This window comes from Oncorhynchus mykiss, chromosome 25 (assembly GCF_057628025.1).
Source record: "Oncorhynchus mykiss isolate SJ-2025 chromosome 25, ASM5762802v1, whole genome shotgun sequence".
Taxonomy (NCBI): domain Eukaryota; kingdom Metazoa; phylum Chordata; class Actinopteri; order Salmoniformes; family Salmonidae; genus Oncorhynchus; species Oncorhynchus mykiss.
In genome coordinates, this window is record NC_143046.1 from 48,820,444 (window position 1) to 48,842,349 (window position 21,906).

Here is a 21,906-nt window from a genome sequence, read left to right on the forward strand (position 1 = left end):
AGGGTCTGAATACTTATGTAAATGTTATATTTCATTTAACATTTTTTTTTATACATTTTTAACAATTATGGGCTATTGTGTGTAGATTGATAAGGGAAAAAACTATTGAATTCATTTCAGAATAAGGCTGCAACGCAACAAAATATGAAAAATGTCAAGGGGTCTGAATTCTTTCTGAATGCACTGTATATACCTGGTCTGATACTAATATCATAGTAGAGGTATGTTATATGGTAGTGCTCAGGCCTAATGCATATTTATACCTCATGGTCCTTGCCCCATAGAATGATTTGGTTGTCAAATAATTTACTTTTACTGTTGTCTTTAATACGTGCTTGGGATGATTTGTCCGGCTGTGTGTGAATAACCCTGTGGTCTGTCCTGCTCTATGTTGATGCCAAGCCTTACAGGCAGCCTGGTCTTTAGTTTCCTCCCCCACCTGAGAAACTTGCTCATCTGTAAAACCTTCTAGATTATTGAACCAGGTTTTGGTGGTGAAAACATCAGCATGGTTCTTGAATATACTGAGGCTAATGGGAAATTCCTTTGTCACTGAGAACATCTGGGGCAGCTGCTTTTCCTGTCTCCTTTCCCTACCTCTTCCTAGTTTCTTTTACTTTTTCTGTGTAGAATTCAATATCTTTAATCATTGCTGGTTCTACTGTTTTGGTGGATACGTTATTCCAGGCACAGGCAGTGCTGGTACATGCCACACTCCTGTAACCCAGGTGGACAGAAGCTTCCAATTTGGACAGGACAGCACCAACATGTGAACAGCTTTCACCTAGTCTAAAAATAAATTAAGGCAGTCATTTATGGGGCCAATTTAATTTCCACCAATTCAGGTTCCAATGCTCAAAAAGTACTGCTCCTTCAGGTAGAACATTTTTGGAATTGAAATGGAATTGACCCCGTACATGAAGTTATTAATATTTTCTGTATTTAAGTGCACTTTAAAGGTATGTAATTACTGTTTGTGCTTAGACTGCCATAAAGTCACAGTGAGCAACTTTTATCTTCCCATCATTTTTAACAGCCACCCAGGTGTTATGAGGCTTCTCAGTAACCCTCCAGGATGGCTTAACTTGGGCCTTGAAGATGGTGCAGTCAGATGTTTCAGGTTCTACATGGCAAATCACCTGCACCCATCCACTGGTAAAGTAAACTTCAAACTTAATTCTGTAGTTCTTCATTTTATTTTCTGTTTATATCCCTATTTTATGGAAATAAAAAGGTATCTATCATTAACTAGTCCAAGTAAAAATGTAGGTCTGCACTAATTAATTTGGAGTTTGAATTCATGTAGCATTAAACTGTAAAACCAATTAAAATGTATTTCATTTTGGTAACAAGGCCTTTGTACTCAAGGTCTTGTCCAGCTAAATGGTTTATGCATCCCACTGTCAAAGAAGCCACCCACTCAAGCTAGTAACATCAGTAAACAGGACTCCCAATCAAACCTGAAAAATCAAGAATCTCGGTGACAGACATTTAAAAAAATATAGCACCAGGAATGGACATTTATAGCTGATAACATACCTGGAAATTCTATCAAGTAGGAATAAATGTCTGGATAGGTCATTTCTGGCAATTGTGTAGGGTCATTGTTCCAGTTTGAAGTTGGGAGACTGAAGGGACATGAGGGAAGATGGATCAATCGTAACTTTTCTGTGTAACACAAATGCTCGAGAGCAGGCAGCGTTGCAAAGTAATCACTCGACATGTCTGTTGCACATACAGTCATTTATTTATGTGTTCGGGCTACTAAAATACCGGTGTGTAAAATATGTCAAATTATATTGACGTCTATGGCATTTTGCATTTGTTTACCCCCCAAAAGGGGCGGGATCGTTAGGTACAGTATACCAAAGTACCCGTAACGGTCATGTAAATGGAGTAGTCAACTGCTGCTTCCTGTGTAGCAAAGACAATGTTTAACACATGCTTTATTCTTCAATCATACCCGTAGGTCTATTCATGAGCACCTGACTTTGGATAAAAGTGGAGGTGCACAATCTGTCGGGGTCTGGCGGTCCTCTCCTTGAAAATGTGTGCATTTAAAAAAAAATCCTGCAATTCTATATTGTTTCTCAAAATGGAATCCATGATTACTTGACAGAACACAGAACAACCTTTTTTTGACAGAACAACCTTTTTTCTTAGTTTTTTTCCATAATAAACTAAATTTTAGCCACAATAAATTAAAGAGTGGATTAGAGTCGTTTTTCTGAATAGATTACTAATCTACCACCTCCCCTCAAAGTCCCACCCACAGTGATTGATTGGCAGGTTTTAAACCCTCACAAACATCCTGACCCATCTCCTGACAATCCCACCCACACACAGTGATTGATTGACAGAACAAACTGTTAAAGGGATAGTTCAACCAAATAAAAAATGACATTGTTTTCCTTACCCTAAGTGTCCACAGCAATAGAGCCAATAAAATACCTAGTTTGAAGAACAGACATCATTGTTGTATTCATGTTCAACTGTTCTGCCTGCGGCTATGAAACCCTGACCTGTTCACCGGACGTGCTACCTGTCCCAGACCTGCTGTTTTCAACTCTCTAGAGACAGCAGGAGAGGTAGAGATACTCTCAATGATCGGCTATGAAAAGCCAACTGACATTTACTCCTGAGGTGCTGACTTGCTGCACCCTTGACAACTACTGTGATTATTATTATTTGACCATGCTGGTCATTTATGAACATTTGAACATCTTGGCCATGTTCTGTTATAATATAGTACTGATCATATAGGCCCTAGGCCAAAACAATAATCAAAACTACTAACATACAGAATTCATACATTTTCTGTAATATTAACTGTAAAGCCATGTCTTTCTACTGAATTCCACAACTCATGTTTGTTTCTTGAAAATGAAATACAGAAATATCTAATTTACATAAGAATTCACACCTCTAAGTCAATACGTTAGAATCGACTTTGGCAGTGATTATAGCTGTGAGTCTATCTGGGTAAGTGTCTAAGAGCTTTGCCCAACTGGATGGTACAATATCTGCATGTTATTCTTTTTTGAATTTTTCAAGCTCTGTCAAGTTGGTTGTTGATCATTGCTAGACAGTCTTACCATAGATTTTCAAATCGATTTAAGTCAAAACTGTAACTAGCCCACTCAGGAACATTCAATGTCATCTTGGTTAACAACTCCAGTGTATATTTGGCCTTGTGTCTTAGGTTATTGTCCTGCTGAAAGGTGAATTTGTCTCCCAGTGTCTATTGGAAAGCAGACTGAACCAGATTTTCCTGTAGGATTTTGCCTGTGCTTAGCTCAATTCCATTAAATTTGATTAAAATAACTATCTAATCCTTGCCGATGACAAGCATACCCATAACAAAATGCAGGCACCACCATGCTTGAAAATATGAGTGATATTGTTACGGTCGTCCTCCTCTTCATCTGAAGAGGAGAGGCGAGAAGGATCGGAGGACCAAAATGCGGCGTGGTATGTGTTCATGATGAAATTTAATAAAGAAAACACTGAACACTGAAACACACTATACAAAACAATAAACAAATAACGACCGTGAAGCTAAATGAGAACTGTGATGACACAAGCAATCAACATAGACAATCACCCACAAACAAACAGTGAAGCAACATGTCTAGAAGCAACATCAAGGTCTCCATTTCCCAGTAACAAGACCCAATTTACTTTCTCAATAAGTAGACCACATCTAGGTATCCCAGTCAAGCCTTTGCTCAGTGGCTCTGTATTCTAGTTGGTTCAACATGACTCTTTGCCCACCACTATGGCTGAGGACCGCCTCCAATGAAACCAGCCACCACCACCATGGCTGAGGACCGCCTCCAATGAAGCCAGTCACCACTACCATGGCTGAGGACTGCCTCCATTGAAGCCAGCCACCACCACTATAGCTGAGGACCGCCTCCATTGAAGCCAGTCACCACCACCATGGCTGAGGACCACCTCCATTGAAGCCAGTCACTACCACCATGGCTGAGGACCACCTCCATTGAAGCCAGTCACCACCACTATGGTTCAGGACCGCCTCCATTGAAGCCAGTCACCACCACTATGGCTTAGGATTGCCACCATTGAAGACAGTCACCACCACCATGGCTGAGGACCACCTCCATTGATGCCAGCCACCACCACTATGGCTGAGGACCGCCTCAATTGAAGCCAGTCACCACCACTATGGCTGAGGATCGCCACCATTGAAGCCAGCCACTACTAGCCAGATCACACTAGACATCATGACTTGAAAACAAGCAGACAACAACCCTATTACACTATTACATCACAGTGTAACAATGTTTGTAGGATTGATAGGCTGCTTTTACACTGGCAGCCCAATTCTGATCTTTTGCCCAATTATTGGCAAAAGATCTGATTTGATTGGTGAAAAGACAGATTAGTGGCAAAAGATCAGAATTGGGCTGCCTTGGTAAATGCAGCCATAGGGGATTAAATAGTAGTAAACCGTTAAGCCGAGTGAGCCGTTATGCTGTGAGTGAGACATTTCTGTGGTCAACTCAATTCTGAGATACTGTAAGTGATAAAACATTGATTAGAATCAGAGCAACAAAAACAGCACACAGCAGTTCACTTTTAGCATTTTACTGTGCTCGAGGTGCAATACCTATTTACTGAGTGTGCTAAGCTTCGCATCAGGGCAGTGCTCATTTGTCCCGGGCTCCATTGGCAAAGGGGTAATCGTCTCCAAGGCTTAAAGCCCAGGCCTTTTCTACACTAACTGCCTCAAGGTGCAGCTTTCTCTCCAAAAAAAGGTAAAGGAGCCTGTGTGTAGGAGTATGTTTGCGTGTGGGAGTGAGCGTATGTGTTTGTCCATGTAGGTGTGTTAATGAGAGTGTCTGTGTGTCTATGTACAGTCTGTGTGTGTGGCAGAGGGAGTGTAATCAGGAGGAGCCACTTTGCAGCTTTTCATTGCAGACTGTGGGCTTTTTTCTTGGTAATGTGCTGAATGACTTGGCCTTGTTTGTCATTCTAGGCACGTCGGTGTGTGTCTGCACCCACCAGCTGATGGCAGGTGACATTAACAGAGAAGCTCTCCCCATGCCCAACACTGATCTCTTTTTGAATCCCTGGCGCGCCACAATGCAGTGAGCCAGCTCCACACCGTGTGTGTGTGTGTGTGTGTGTGTGTGTGTGTGTGTGTGTGTGTGTGTGTGTGTGTGTGTGTGTGTGCGCGCGCATGTGTCAGTCAGTGTTTCCGTTAAGTAAATATGGCCCTGGACAACGTGAACGAGAAGATGAATATTTACCAGCCATTTAAGATATTTACCGGACCCATATGTACTGGGGTGTGGTGAAAGAAAATAGTGTGAGCTGTTGTAACTTCTCAAGGGACAAGTTCTATGTTGGACTGTGTGGTTAAGCCTTTCATATACTCCTGCTGTCTTCACCCTAACACAAGGCCAATGTGTTCCGGAACTGTTGCTTGTACAACAGAGTTGTTGTGTAAACAATATGTTTGTATTGTCACCTCCCACTATACATGGGACATGTAACCATTTTCCCTTCGAGTTCTTCCCTGTGAAATCAGAGACAGATCTGCCTCGCAGCTGTTTGATTTTTCTATTATACAATTAAATGGTCTCTGCCTAATCTTTTGATCGGGTTTTCTACAACAGGGTGCACAACCCATTAGGGTGTCCACCCATGGTGCTCAGAATGACAGAAATCACATTTACATTATGGTAAGATGCACTTAACAGAACATGCAACTCATATTAACAACCCATCCTAGTTGTTATACAGTCCTCCTCTTTCTAAGTTTCTAACAGAGATGAAAATCTCTGTCACATGTGGAACTGTTATCAGTTGCGCTGTTTAGAATGGTGTTTTCCTGTGAATTGTATTTTGGCAAATGTTTTTATTGACTGCGTCATTTCATGACTAGCATTGTGCCTCTGGCTTCTGGCCATCAAAAGAAAGTTGATATGAAAACCAATAGTACATGAGAAAAATGGCATAGCGGTGGGTCCAATAGGGAAGTAAATGGAAATATATTTTCCCAAATTATATATTTACTCCTGTCTATACAGAAAAAAATGAAATCTGTCACGGCCGTCGTCGGAATGAGACCAAGGTACAGCGTACATTTTATTTTATTTGTTAAAATTTCGCCAAGAAAACAAAAAACGACCGTAAAGCTTACAAGGGCTATAGTATCCCGAACAAAGACAACTTCCCAACATGACAAAAGGGGAAAAGGCTGCCTAAGTATGATTCCCAATCAGAGACAACGATAGCTGTCCCTGATTGAGAACCATACCCGGCAAAAACATAGAAAACAGAACATAGAATACCCACCCAAATCACACCCTGACCAAACCAAATAGAGACATAAAAAGGCTCTCTAAGGTCAGGGCGTGACAGAAGCAATCGGTGGAAGCATGCATTTAGTTTTACTTGAATTTAAGAGCAGTTGGAGGCAACAGAAGGAGAGTTGTATGGCGTTGAAGTTCGTCTGGAGGTTTGTTAACACAGTGTCCAAAGAGGGCCATAAGTATACAGAATGGTATCTTCTGCGTAGAGGTGGATCAGAGAATTTCCAGCAGCAAGAGCAACATCATTGATGTATACAGAGAAAAGAGTCGGCCCGAGATTTGAACCCTGTGGCAACCCCATAGAGACTGCCAGATGTCCGGACAACAGGCCTTCCGATTTGACACACTGAACTCTGTCAGAGAAGTAGTTGGTGAGCCAGGCGAGGCAGTCATTTCAAATCAAATCTAAGTTTATTTGTCACGTGCGCCGAATACAACAGGTGTAAACCTTACAGTGAAATGCTTACTTACAGGCTCTAACAAATGGTGCCAAAAAAAAGGTCTGTGTGTGTGTGTGTGTGTGTAGGTAAGTAAAGAAATAAAACAACAGTAGAAAGACATTTGAAAAAAGAGTAGCAAGGCTATATACAGACACCTGTTAGTCATGCTTATTGAGGTAGTAGTAGGTATCGTTAAATTGACTGCATACAGTGGGGCAAAAAAGTATTTAGTCAGCCACCAATTGTGCAAGTTCTCCCACTTAAAAAGATGAGAGAGGCCTGTCATTTTCATCATAGGTACACTTCAACTATGACAGACAAAAAGAGAAAAAAAATCACATTGTAGGATTTTTAATGAATTTATTAGCAAATGATGTTGGAAAATAAGTATTTGGTCAATAACAAAAGTTTATCTCAATACTTTGTTATATACCCTTTGATGGCAATGACAGAGGTCAAATGTTTTCTGTAAGTCTTCACAAGGTTTTCACACACTGTTGCTAGTATTTTGGCCCATTCCTCCATGCAGATCTCCTCTAGAGCAGTGATGTTTTGGGGCTGTTGTTGGGCAACACGGACTCCCTCCAAAGATTTTCTATGTAGTTGAGATCTGGAAACTGGCTAGGCCACTCCAGGACCTTTAAATACGAAGCCACTCCTCCTTACGAAGCCCCTCCTTCATTGCCCGGGCGGTGTGTTTGGGATCATTGTCATGCTGAAAGACACAGCAACGTTTCATCTTCAATGCCCTTGCTGATTGGAAGGAGGTTTTCACTCAAAATCTCACGATACATGGCCCCATTCATTCTTTCACGGATCAGTCGTCCTGGTCCCTTTGCAGAAAAACAGCCCCAAAGCATGATGTTTTCACCCCATGCTTCACAGTAGGCATGGTGTTCTTTGGATGCAACTCAGCATTCTTTGTCCACCAAACACGAGTTGAGTTTTTACCAAAAAGTAATATTTTGGTTTCATCTGACCATATGACATTCTCCCAATCTTCTTCTGGATCATCCAAATGCTCTCTAGCAAACTTCAGACGGGCCTGGGCATGTACTGGCTTGAGCAGGGGACACGTCTGGCACTGCAAGATTTGAGTCCCTGGCGACGTAGTGTGTTACTGATGGTGGCTTTGGTCCCAGCTCTCTGCAGGTCATTCACTAGGTCCCCCCGTGTGGTTCTGGGATTTTTGCTCACCGTTCTTGTGATAATTTTGACCCCCGGGGTGAGATCTTGCGTGGAGCCCCAGATCGAGGGAGATTATCAGTGGTCTTGTATGTCTTCCATTTTCTAATAATTGCTCCCACAGTTGATTTCTTCAAACCAAGCTGCTTACCTGTTGCAGATTCAGTCTTCCCAGCCTGGTCCAGGTCTACAATTTTGTTTCTGGTGTCCTTTGACAGCTCTTTGGTCTTGGCCATAGTGGAGTTTGGAGTGTGACTGTTTGAGGTTGTGGACAGGTGTCTTTTATACTGATAACAAGTTCAAACAGGTGCCATTAATACAGGTAACGAGTGGAGGACAGAGGAGCCACTTAAAGAAGGAGTTACAGGTCTGTGAGAGCCAGAAATCTTGCTTGTTTGTAGGTGACCAAATACTTATTTTCCACCATAATTTGCAAATAAATTCATTAAAAATCCTACAATGTGATTTTCTGGATTTTTTGTGTACCTATGATAAAAATTACAAGCCTCTCTCATCTTTTTAGGTGGGAGGACTTGCACAATTGGTGGCTGACTAAATACGTTTTTGCCCCACTGTATATGATGAACAGAGATTAGCAGAAGCGTAAAAAGAGGAGTTGACGGGTGATGGGACACAATGCAGATAGCCCGGTTAGCCAGTATGTACATGTATAGTTAAAGTGGCTATGCATATAAGATAAAAAGAGAGTAGCAGCAGCGTAAAAGAGCGGTTGGTGGGGATGGGGGGGCACACAATGCAAATAGTCTGGGTAACCATTGGTTACCTGTTCAGGAGTCTTATGGCTTGGGGGTAAAAAATGTTGAGAAGCCTTTTTGTCCTAGACTTGGCACTCCGGTACCGCTTGAAGTGGCCATTTGAGAAACCTAGGTTGATAAGAATGTGGTGATTGACAGAGGTGAAAGCCTTGGCCAGGTCTATGAATACAGCTGCACAGTTTTGTCTCTAATCGATGGAGAGGGTACGGTACCGAGTCAATGTAAGGGGGTACAGGTTTGTTGAGGTAATTTGTACATGTAGATAGGGGTGAGGTGACCACGCATAGATAATAAACAGCGAGTAGAAGCAGTGTACTGTACAAATCAAATGGTGCTCCAGTACAGCTTGCAGTGTGCAGTGTGGTAGCAGAGAAAACAGTCTACGACTTGGGTGAATGGAGTCTCTGACAATATTTTGGTCTTTCCTGTGACTATATAGTTGAAGTCGATAGTTTACCTATGCCTTAGCCAAGTACATTTAAACTCAGTTTTTCCCAATTCCTGAAATTTAACCAGAGTAAAAATTCCCTGTCTTAGGTCAGTTAGGATCACCACTTTAATAAAAAAATGTGAAATGTCAGAATAATAGCAGAGAGTGGTGATTTATTATTTATTTCAGCTTTTATTTCTTTCATCACATTCCCAGTGGGTCAGAAGTTTACATACACTCAATTAGTATTTGGTAGCATTGACTTTAAATTGTTTATCTTGGGACAAACGTTTTGGGTTGCCTTCCACAAGCTTTCCACAATAAGTTGGGTGAATTTTGGCCCATTCCTCCTGACAGAGCTGGTGTAACTGAGTCAGATTTGTAGACCTCCTTTCGCGCACATGCTTTTTCAGTTTGGCCCACAAATCTTCTATAGGATTGAGGTCAGGGCTTTGTGATGGCCACTCCAATACCTTGACTTTGTTGTCCTTAAGCCATTTTGCCACAACTTTGGAAGTATGCTTGGGGTCATTGTCCATTTGGAAGACCCATTTGCGACCAAGCTTATATCCACATAATTTTTCTGCCTGATGATGCCATCCATTTTGTGATGTGCACCAGTCCATCCTGCAGCAAAGCACCCCCACAACATGATGCTGCCACCCCGTGCTTCATGGTCGGGATGGTGTTCTTTTTCCTCCAAACATAACATAATGGTCATTATGGCAAAACAGTTAATCCCCATGTGCAGTTGCAAACCGTACGGCGGTTTTGGAGCAGTGTCTTCTTCCTTGCTGTGGGGCCTTTCAGATTATGTCGATATAGAACTCATTTTACTGTGGATATAGATACTTTTGTTCCCGTTTCCTCCAGCATCTTCACAAGGTCCTTTGCTGTTGTTCTGTGACTGATTTGCACTAGGAGACAGAACACGTCTCCTTCCTGAGCGCCATGATGGCTGCGTGTTCCCATGGTGTTTATACGTGCGTACTATTGTTTGTACAGATGAACGTGGTACCTTCAGGCGTTTGGAAATTGTTCCCAAGGATGAACCAGACTTGTGGAGGTCTTACAATTGTTTTCTGAGGTTTTAGATGATTTATTTAGATTTTGCCATGAAGCAAAGAGGCACTGATTTTGAAGGAAGGCCTTGAAATACACCTCCAGTCAATTAGCCTATCAGATGTTTCTAATTTTCCAAGCTGTTTAAAGGCACAGTCAACTTAGTGGATGTAAACTTCTGACCCACTGGAATTGTGATATAGTGAATTATAAGTGAAATAATCTGTCTGTAAACAATTGTTGGAAAAAATAAGTGTCATGCACAAAGTAGATGTCCTAACTGACTTCCCAAAACTATAGTTTGTTAAAACCTCTTCAGTCTACCCCCTCCTTTTTCGAACATTCTGTTAAAAATCGCGCAACATTTCAGCGTCCTGCTACTCATGCCAGGAATATAGTATATGCATATGATTAGTATGTGTGGATAGAAAACACTCTGAAGTTTCTAAAACTGGTTAAATAATGTCTGTGAACGTGAACAGAACGTGAACAGCAAGCGAAATCCCCAGAAAAACCTGGTCTCAAAAAACACAGAAAAGTATTAATCCGCCAGTCTCTGAGTTGTTTATGGCAAGCAAAAATATATAGCAGGGAGCTTGCAGTTCCTACAACTTCCACACGTAGCCAAACACGTCATTTTCATTGACAAAAATCCTTTGTGTAATGACAAATAGATCCTTCATTCCGTCCAGCATTCAGCAATCGATTTTGGAAGAGAGAAAAAGGACATTGTTTTCTTGAGTAGCTGCTATTGAATACAGATCGCCCAGTGATCAATTTGATCGCTTATTAACGTTTACAAATACCTAAAGTTGGGTTACAAAAGTAGGTTGAAGTGTTTTGTCAAAGAATATAGGCAACTTATATAATTTTAAAAAATAAAGTAAAAGTAAAGGCTACTACGGATATTCAAGATGGTGGCTGCTGTTCCCACACTGCCGTTACACAACAATGTCTGTAGCAGTGGGCGTTGAGACCTGTACATTGGCTCCTCCTGGGTTGGGGGCGTGCCATGGTTGGAGGGACTCGACAAGTGCCCGAAGGGTCCCGGAGATTTGGGAGAGCTGTTCTTGCTGCCGTCCTAACATTGCTCCTTAGTGGGCTACCACATTCCAGATCTGTGTGATCTCTCCAGGGTCCATGTTGTGGCAGAAGCTTGCTGAGATGTGTTAAGGTTGGACCCAGTTGCAGAGAAGAGACCAGACGAGGAATCAGTGGTTAAGGATAAACATAATACTTTACTGATAAACAGTAGCCGCAGGATCACAGTACACCTTAAAAAAACAGCAATCACTAAGTCTTGAAAAGTCACTCAGGAAACGAACGCACAAGGTAAACAATTCAAGCTTCTGCAAAGGACCAGAGAAAACACACCTCTAGGGCAGTCTTTGCCCGCCCTCTGGTGCCAGGAGGAACCATGACAGATACCAGGGAGAGATTGTCTCTGGTGTTGTATACCTGACAAAGGGTCAGAGTGTGATGGTGAATTATTCATTTCCAGATCTAGGACATAAGGGCCAGCCGATTAAGGACATTTGAGAAGATATATTAGTTTGGCCGAAGCAAAGTATTATCTCTCTGTCTCTCACGCTTCAGGAGCATGAGTAGACGCGGCGAGTATTTCTTTATTGCGTGTATTGCATGTTCCGATAACATTGATAGCAAGAAATGCAAATTGGAAATGTGATGAATGTCCCGCCTTTGCTGGAATCCAGTGTAATTTTAGTTTTCAGAGTCAGTGACCCCTTGTTGTGAAGAATCGGCAACAATCTTTATTTTTTATAAAGGGTCAAAAATGTATTCTCACATCTGTAACAACTAGTTACAGACTTAATAATATCCAACCAATCCCAACTGATTGCAAATCGTTGTCTCATTCGACTTAACATGGAAAAATTACCCAACCCAAACCTTTTATTTTTTTTAAACATATGTTTTTACTTTTAGCCCCTCCCTCTCCCAAGAAGCACTTGACAAAATGCCCGCTTAACACGGAAGCCAGCCACACCAATGTGCCGGAGGAAACACAGTACACCTGGCAACCGTGTCAGCGTGCACGCGTCCAGCCCACCACAGGAGTCGCTAGAGCATGATGGGACAAGGACATCCCTGCAGGCCAAACCCTCACCTAACCCGGATGACGCTGGGTCAATTGTGCCTCATGGGTCTCCTGGTCACAGCCGGCTGCGACAGAGCCTGGACTCGAACCAGGATGTGGCACAGTGGCACAGCTAGCAGCACAGTTAGCAACTGTGATCCAGTGCCTTAGTCCACTGCGCCACTCGGGAGGCTCAAACAAACCTTTTTAACAGGTTGATCATTCAGCTAAGGATCAAATTAATTTGTTTCAACCAATGAGACATTTTTAAACTTTTCCACCTTACCTAGATACAGTGATGCTTTCAGGTTAATTAAAGTTGAAGTTGAAGTTGAATTCTCAGATAGCCTGTACATGTATGATTAATCATTAACATTGCTAAATCAATTACATTTTCCTTTGTAAGTTCATTGAAGTCCATCTCCCACAGTATTGATCCAGTATTGATTATTCATTAACGTCTATAAATTGATGCACATAGTTCTTGCAGCTGCCAACGAGTCAAACCCCAAACTTTACAAAAAAAAAAAATAATAATAATGAGCAAGCTATCAGAGGAGGTGGCCCCCATTCCCCTGCTAATAAGTGAACCCTCACCCACGGAAAGACTGACCACTGACCTAAGCAGCGAAATATGTCAATGGGCTGAGAATGTTACATCACAAAGTCATAAGCGAAAAAACAGCAGAAATTGTGACAAACGTCCTCCAAAATAAAGCATCAAATCAAAAATCTAATCAAATTTATTTGTCACATACACATGGTTAGCAGATGTTAATTCAAGTGTAGCGAAATGCTTGTGCTTCTAGTTCCGACAATGCAGTAATAACCAATGAGTAATCTAACCTAACAATTCCAAAACTACTACCTTATACACACAAGTGTAAAGGGATAAAGAATATGTACATAAAGATATATGAATGAGTGATGGTACAGAACGGCATAGGCAAGATGCAGTATATGGTATCTGATGGCCTTGAGATAGAAGCTGTTTTTCAGTCTCTCGGTCCCTGCTTTAATGCACCTGTACTGACCTCGCCTTCTGGATGATAGCGGGGTGACCAGGCAGTGGCTCGGGTGGTTGTTGTCCTTGATGATCTTTATGGCCATCCTGTGATATCGGGTGGTGTAGGTGTCCTGGAGGGCATGTAGTTTGCCCCCGGTGATGCTTTGTGCAGACCTCACTACCCTCTGGAGAGCCTTACGATTGTGGGCGGAGCAATTGCCAGACCAGGCGGTGATACAGCCCGACAGGATTCTCTCGATTGTGCATCTGTAGAAGTTTGTGAGTGCTTTTGGTGACAAGCCAAGTTTGGAGGGTACTATGGCGTTAAATAGGCTACATGTGCACCACCAAGTCAGAACAATAGGAAACATTAAGAGGTGAAAATAGACCACATTAGGGTGAGGCACATTGGCTATTAACAGCTTACTGCTCAACATAAATGTAGTATTACTTTCTTAGCTGAAGTTTACATATCTCCCTGGCATATAACAATTTTTGCAGCAGAATACAGGACATTTTTGAATTCACCTTGTTGTGCTGTGAACACTTGAACAGGAAGGTGGCGCGGTGTGGAACATTTTTGTCATCAAAGTTTGTCATTTTCTGGATTTATGGTGCTTTCAAGACAACTGGGAACTCAAGAAAAAAAGAAGAAGGTTGAATCATGATGATGTCAGTAATCTTCAGGTTGTAGCTCTAGAAAGAGGCCTGAGTTTTTTCCCAGTATCTTCCCAGTTCACAGTTGTCTTGAACTCACTAAAGTCAGATTTTACTGTTCCGAGTTATCAGTTGTTTTGTGCAGTAGTTTGGAGGGTACTATGGTGTTAAATGCTGAGCTGTAGTCGATGAACAGCATTCTCACATAGGTATTCCTCTTGTCCAGATGGGTTAGGGCAGTGTGCAGTGTGGTTGAGATTGCATCGTCCTATTTGGGCGGTAAGCAAATTGGAGTGGGTCTAGGGTGTCAGGTAGTCTGGAGGTGATATGGTCCTTGACTAGTCTCTCAAAGCACTTCATGATGACGGAAGTGAGTGCTACGAGGCGGTAGTCATTTAGCTCAGTTACCTTAGCTTTCTTGGGAACAGGGACAATGCTGGCTCTCTTGAAGCATGTGGGAACAGCAGACTGGGATAAGGATTGATTGAATATGTCCGTAAACACACCAGCCAGCTGGTCTGCGCGGCTTGCGAGGGTTAACACGCTTAAATGTTTTACTCACGTCGGCTGCAGTGAAGGAGAGTCCGCAGGTTTTGGTTGCGGGCCGTGTCAGTGGCACTGTATTGTCCTCAAAGCGGGCAAAAAAGTTATTTAGTCTGCCTGGTCCGAGACGGAGCTGGTTTTATTTTTGTAATCCGTGATTGACTGTAGAACCTGCCACATACCGCTTGTGTCTGAGCCATTGAATTGTGACTCTACTTTGTCTCTATACTGACGCTTAGCTTGTTTGATTGCCTTGCGGAGGGAATAGCTGCACTGTTTGTATTCGGTCATGTTTCCGGTCACCATTCCCTGGTTAAAAGCAGTGGTTCGTGCTTTCAGTTTCACGCGAATGCTGCCATCAATCCACGGTTTCTGGTTTGGGAATGTTTTAATCGTTGCTATGGGAACGGCATCATCAATGCACTTTCTAATGAACTCGCTCACCGAATCAGCATATTCGTCAATGTTGTTGTTTGACGCAATGCGGAACATATCCCAGTCCATGTGACCGTAGCAGTCTTGAAGCGTGGAATCAGATTGGTCGGACCAGCGTTGAACAGACCTGAGCGCGGGAGCTTCTTGTTTTAGTTTCTGTCTGTAGGCAGGGAGCAACAAAATGGAGTCGTGTTCAGCTTTTCCGAAAGGAGGGCGGGGGAGGACCTTATATGCGTCGCGGAAGTTAGAATAGCAATGATCCAAGGTTTTACCAGCCCTGGTTGCGCAATAGATATGCTGATACAATTTAGGGAGTCTTCAGAATAGCCTTGTTAAAATCCCCAGCTACAATGATTGCAGTCTAATGGTATGTGGTTTCCAGTTTGCAAAGAGTCAAATAAAGTTCGTTCAGGGCCGTCGATATGTCTGCTTGGGGGGGGAATATATACGGCTGTGATTATAATCAAAGAGAATTCTCTTGGTAGATAATGCGGTCGACATTTGATTGTGAGGAATTCTAAATCAGGTGAACAGAAGGACTTGAGTTCCTGTATGTTGTTGTGATCACACCACACCTAGTTAATCATAAGGCATACGCACCAGCCTCTCTTCTTACCAGAAAGTTGTTTGTTTCTGTCGGCGCGATGCGTGAAGAAACCAGCTGGTTGCACCGATTCCGTTAGCGTCTCTCGAGTGAGCCATGTTTCCGTGAAGCAAAGAACGTTACAGTCTCTGATGTCCCTCTGGAATGCTACCCTTGCTCGGATTTCATCAACCTTGTTGTCAAGAGACTGGACATTGGAGAGTAGTATGCTAGGGAGTGATGCGCGATGTGCCCGTCTCTGGAGCCTGACCGGAAGACCTCTTTGTTTCCCTCTTTTACGACATCGTTGTTTTGGGTTGCAGGCTGGGATCCATTCCGTTGTCCTTGGTGGAACTTCCGGCGCCGACAGAGATGGCTGCCTCGCTTCTCATCAGGCACAGCCCTTGTGAAGGTTCTGTCTAGTTTAGCCTTAAAGTATGGCCACCAGCATAGATTGACATCGGTCCAGTACCGCAGTGCACAGCATAAGCACGAGCAAGAAACGGTTGAGACGAAGGGACAGGTGGAATGAACCAGGATACGAATGACAAAAGACAAAAAAGGAAAGATAATGCTAGCCGAGGAACTACGTTTGAGAACTGAACAATTAAAATAAAAGTTAAAAACTTATGACGAAGAACGAGCACAAACTCTTGAACAAAATTGTCTTCTACAGGAATAACTTGATTTAGCCAAAAATAAATACGCCAAACTAGATACATTTGACGAGTTAGCTACAAACAGGGGAGAGCTACTTGAAACAGGGGCAAGCAACTTGATGAACGTCACTCAAAGCAGACCAAAGAAGAATGATGAGAGAACACAGGTGAGGAACATGGACAAAATGATATCTATGCAAGGAAAACTCATCACTGAATCTTTCTCTCCGCACTCAAGACCTCTACCTGCAAACCATGACAGATAAGTATGAGGCCGAACGGAGCAAGTGTGACACTCACGTGTCTAAAATGAGTACTCTATGAGCCCAAATGGACTTTGCTATGCTATGCAACAGTCACGCGCTACAGTGTGAATACCCAACCAAGCAACCAACACACAGGTCTTTGTGCAAATGAACTCAAGCTTACGGACAATGTCAAATGTGATATATCGAAGACATTACGTAGGTACTTTTCCAAAATGGATGACACAAACAACTGGATTCATTTTCCCTTTAATGACCTGCCTCCAGTCCACTTACCGATATCTGAATAAGAGAGTCTCATCGAAATTGCAACAAGCGGTTCTGTGAAATTGCCAGATTTCTGGATTGGGCTGCGCTCAGAGTATCCTGCCTTGGCAGGATGTTAAGACACTGATGTCAAGACACTGATGCCCTTTGCAACCACGTACCTATGTGAGAGTGGATTCTCGTCCCTCACTAGCAGACTGAGACTCTTTCCAATACAACCCAACATTGCAGAGTTATGTGCATCCTTTCAAGAACACCCTTCTCATTAATCTGTGGTGGGTTATTCACAATTTTCAATGAACAAATAAGGTTTTATATGTAAGATGGTTTAATCTTATTGATTATTATTATTTGTGCCCTGGTCCTATTAGAGCTCTTTGTCACTTCCTACAAGCGGGGTTGTGACAAAAACTCACGCTCATTCTTATGTTTAATAAATGTATAATATTGTGTGTGTGTGGCAGGCTTATAATGATGGCAAAAAACAACATTTGAGAGTACGCTGACCCTGGTGCTAGAGGGGGTATGCAGCTGGAGGTTGAATGTTCAAAGGGGTACGGGACTATAAAAAGTTTGGGAACCACTGCCCTAAGAGAATGTGTTATGGTGAGTGAATGAGGACCCAAAAGCGAACTAACTTAAACAGAGCTTCTTTAATAACCAAACATAGGTAGGCTCAGATAGACCGGCAGATTCCGACAGGACAGGACAAGGTTACAGCAAACATGACGATAGTCTGGCTCAGGCATGAAACACAACAAACAAGAATCCGACAAGGACAGGAACAGAAACAGAGAGAGATATAGGGACCTAATCAGAGGGAAAAAGGGAACAGGTGGGAAACGGGGTGAATGGGTAGTTAGAGGAGACAAGGAACAGCTGGGGGAAAGCGGGGGAGAAAAGGTAACCTAACACGACCAGCAGAGGGAGACAGGGTGAAGGGAAAGGACAGAGACAAGACACAACATGACAGTACATGACAGTACCCCCCCACTCACCGAGCGCCTCCTGGCGCACTCGAGGAGGAAACCTGGCGGCAACGGAGGAAATCCTCGATCAGCGCACGGTCCAGCACGTCCCGAGAGGGAACCCAACTCCTCTCCTCAGGACCGTACCCCTCCCAATCTACGAGGTACTGGTGACCACGGCCCCGAGGACGCATGTCCAAAATTCTACGGACCCTGTAGATGGGTGCGCCCTCGACAAGGATGGGGGGGAGGGGGGGAAGACGAGCGGGGGCGCGAAGGACGGGCTTGATGCAGGAGACATGGAAGACCGGGTGGACGCGACGAAGGTATCGCGGAAGAAGAAGTCGAACTGCGACAGGATTAATGACCCGAGAAATACGGAACGGACCAATGAACCGCGGGGTCAACTTGCGAGAAGCCGTCTTAAGGGGAAGGTTCTGAGTGGAGAGCCAAACTCTCTGACCGCGACAATATCTAGGACTCTTAGTTCTACGCTTATTAGCAGCCCTCACAGTCTGCGTCCTATAACGGCAAAGTGCAGACCTGACCCTCTTCCAGGTGCGCTCGCAACGTTGGACAAAAGCCTGAGCGGAGGGGACGCTGGACTCGGCGAACTGAGATGAGAACAGCGGAGGCTGGTACCCGAGGCTACTCTGAAAAGGAGATAGCCCGGTCGCAGACGAAGGAAGCGAGTTGTGGGCGTATTCTGCCCAGGGGAGCTGTTCTGACCAAGACGCAGGGTTACGAAAAGAAAGACTGCGTAAGATGCGACCAATAGTCTGATTGGCCCGTTCTGCTTGACCGTTAGACTGGGGGTGAAAGCCGGAAGAGAGACTGACGGAAGCCCCAATCAAACGGCAAAACTCCCTCCAAAATTGAGACGTGAATTGCGGACCTCTGTCCGAAACGACGTCTGACGGAAGGCCATGAATTCTGAAAACATTCTCGATGATGATTTGTGCCGTCTCTTTAGCAGAAGGAAGCTTAGCAAGGGGAATGAAATGAGCCGCCTTAGAGAACCTATCGACAACCGTAAGAATAACAGTCTTCCCCGCTGACGAAGGCAGTCCGGTGACAAAATCTAAGGCGATGTGAGACCACGGTCGAGAGGGAATAGGAAGCGGCCTGAGACGGCCGGCAGGAGGAGAGTTACCGGACTTAGTCTGCGCGCAGACCGAACAACAAGCCACGAAACAACGCGTGTCATGCTCCCGGGTGGGCCACCAAAAACGCTGGTGAATGGAAGCAAGCGTACCCCGAACGCCAGGGTGGCCGGCTAACTTGGCAGAGTGAGCCCACTGAAGAACGGCCAGACGAGTAGGAACGGGAACGAAAAGAAGGTTCCTAGGACAAGCGCGCGGCGACGGAGTGTGAGTGAGCGCTTGTTTTACCTGCCTCTCAATTCCCCAGACAGTCAACCCGACAACACGCCCCTCAGGGAGAATCCCCTCGGGGTCAGTGGAGGCTACTGAAGAACTGAAGAGACGAGACAAAGCATCAGGCTTGGTGTTCTTAGAGCCCGGACGATAAGAAATCACGAACTCGAAACGAGCGAAAAACAGCGCCCAACGCGCCTGACGCGCATTAAGTCGTTTGGCAGAACGGATGTACTCAAGGTTCCTATGGTCAGTCCAAACGACAAAAGGAACGGTCGCCCCCTCCAACCACTGTCGCCATTCGCCTAGGGCTAACCGGATGGCGAGCAGTTCGCGGTTACCCACATCATAGTTACGTTCCGACGGCGACAGGCGATGAGAAAAATACGCGCATGGGTGGACCTTGTCGTCAGAGAGGGAGCGCTGAGAAAGGATGGCTCCCACGCCCACCTCTGACGCGTCAACCTCGACAACGAACTGTCTAGAGACGTCAGGTGTAACAAGGATAGGAGCGGATGTAAAACGATTCTTGAGGAGATCAAAAGCTCCCTGGGCGGAAACGGACCACTTAAAGCACGTCTTGACAGAAGTAAGGGCTGTGAGAGGAGCTGCCACCTGACCGAAATTACGGATGAAACGACGATAGAAGTTCGCGAAGCCGAGAAAGCGCTGCAGCTCGACGCGTGACTTAGGGACGGGCCAATCAATGACAGCTTGGACCTTAGCGGGATCCATCTTAATGCCTTCAGCGGAAATAACAGAACCGAGAAATGTGACGGAGGAGGCATGAAAAGTGCACTTCTCAGCCTTCACAAAAAGACAATTCTCTAAAAGGCGCTGGAGGACACGTCGAACGTGCTGAACATGAATCTGGAGTGACGGTGAAAAAATCAGGATATCGTCAAGGTAAACGAAAACAAAGATGTTCAGCATGTCTCTCAGGACATCATTGACTAATGCCTGAAAGACAGCTGGAGCGTTAGCGAGGCCGAAAGGAAGAACCCGGTATTCAAAGTGCCCTAACGGAGTGTTAAACGCCGTCTTCCACTCGTCCCCCTCCCTGATGCGCACGAGATGGTAAGCGTTACGAAGGTCCAACTTAGTGAAAAACCTGGCTCCCTGCAGGATCTCGAAGGCTGAAGACATAAGAGGAAGCGGATAACGATTCTTCACTGTTATGTCATTCAGCCCTCGATAATCTATGCAGGGGCGCAGAGACCCGTCCTTCTTCTTGACAAAAAAAAACCCCGCTCCGGCGGGAGAGGAGGAGGGGACTATGGTACCGGCGTCAAGAGCTACAGACAAATAATCTTCGAGAGCCTTACGTTCGGGAGCCGACAGAGAGTATAGTCTACCCCGGGGGGGGGTGGTTCCCGGAAGGAGATCAATACTACAATCATACGACCGGTGTGGAGGAAGAGAGGTGGCCCTGGACCGACTGAACACCGTGCGCAGATCGTGATATTCCTCCGGCACCCCTGTCAAATCACCAGGCTCCTCCTGTGAAGAAGAGACAGAGGAAACAGGAGGGATAGCAGACATTAAACATTTCACATGACAAGAGACGTTCCAGGAGAGGATAGAATTACTAGACCAATTAATGGAAGGATTATGACAAACTAGCCAGGGATGGCCCAAAACAACAGGTGTAAAAGGTGAACGAAAAATTAAAAAAGAAATGGTTTCACTATGATTACCAGAAACAGTGAGGGTTAAAGGTAGCGTCTCACGCTGAATCCTGGGGAGAGGACTACCATCCAGGGCGAACAAGGCCGTGGGCTCCTTTAACTGTCTGAGAGGAATGTCATGTTCCCGAGCCCAGGTCTCGTCCATAAAACAGCCCTCCGCCCCAGAGTCTATTAAGGCACTGCAGGAAGCTGACGAACCGGTCCAGCGTAGATGGACCGACAAGGTAGTGCAGGATCTTGAAGGAGAGACAGGAGTAGTAGCGCTCACCAGTAGCCCTCCGCTTACTGACGAGCTCTGGCCTTTTACTGGACATGAAGTGACAAAATGACCAGCGGAACCGCAATAGAGACAGAGGCGGTTGGTGATTCTCCGTTCCCTCTCCTTAGTCGAGATGCGGATACCTCCCAGCTGCATGGGCTCAGCACCCGAGCCGGCAGAGGAAGATGGTAGTGATGCGGAGAGGGAGGCGACGGAGAGCGCGAGCTCCTTTCCACGAGCTCGGTGACGAAGATCAACCCGTCGCTCAATGCGAATAGCGAGTTCAATCAAGGAATCCACGCTGGAAGGAACCTCCCGGGAGAGAATCTCATCCTTTACCTCTGCGCGGAAACCCTCCAGAAGACGAGCGAGCAAGGCCGGCTCGTTCCAGCCACTGGAGACAGCAAGAGTGCGAAACTCAATAGAGTAGTCTGTTATGGATCGATTGCCTTGACATAGGGAAGACAGGGCCCTGGAAGCCTCCTCCCCAAAAACAGATCGATCAAAAACCCGTATCATCTCCTCCTTAAAGTCCTGATACTGGTTAGTACACTCAGCCCTTGCCTCCCAGATTGCCGTGCCCCACTCACGAGCCCGTCCAATAAGGAGAGATATGACGTAGGCGACACGAGCAGTGCTCCTGGAGTAAGTGTTGGGCTGGAGAGAAAACACAATATCACACTGGGTGAGGAACGAGCGGCATTCAGTGGGCTCCCCAGAGTAACACGGCGGGTTATTGATTCTGGGCTCCGGAGATTCGAAAGCCCTGGAAGTGGCCGGTGGATCGAGGCGGAGATGGTGAACCTGTTCTGTGAGGTTGGAGACTTGGGTGGCCAGGGTCTCAACGGCATGTCGAGCAGCAGA

General features: G+C 44.9%; 1 long non-coding RNA gene across 1 annotated transcript; it reads left to right on the top strand.

Moving 5' to 3' along the window:
* Positions 1-632: 632 nt before the first annotated feature.
* On the top strand, positions 633-2,468 carry LOC149972019 (uncharacterized). Its single transcript, XR_016491966.1, has 2 exons — positions 633-1,155; positions 1,970-2,468. It is a non-coding gene; the product is annotated as an uncharacterized LOC149972019 (long non-coding RNA).
* The last annotated feature ends 19,438 nt before the right edge of the window (positions 2,469-21,906 follow it).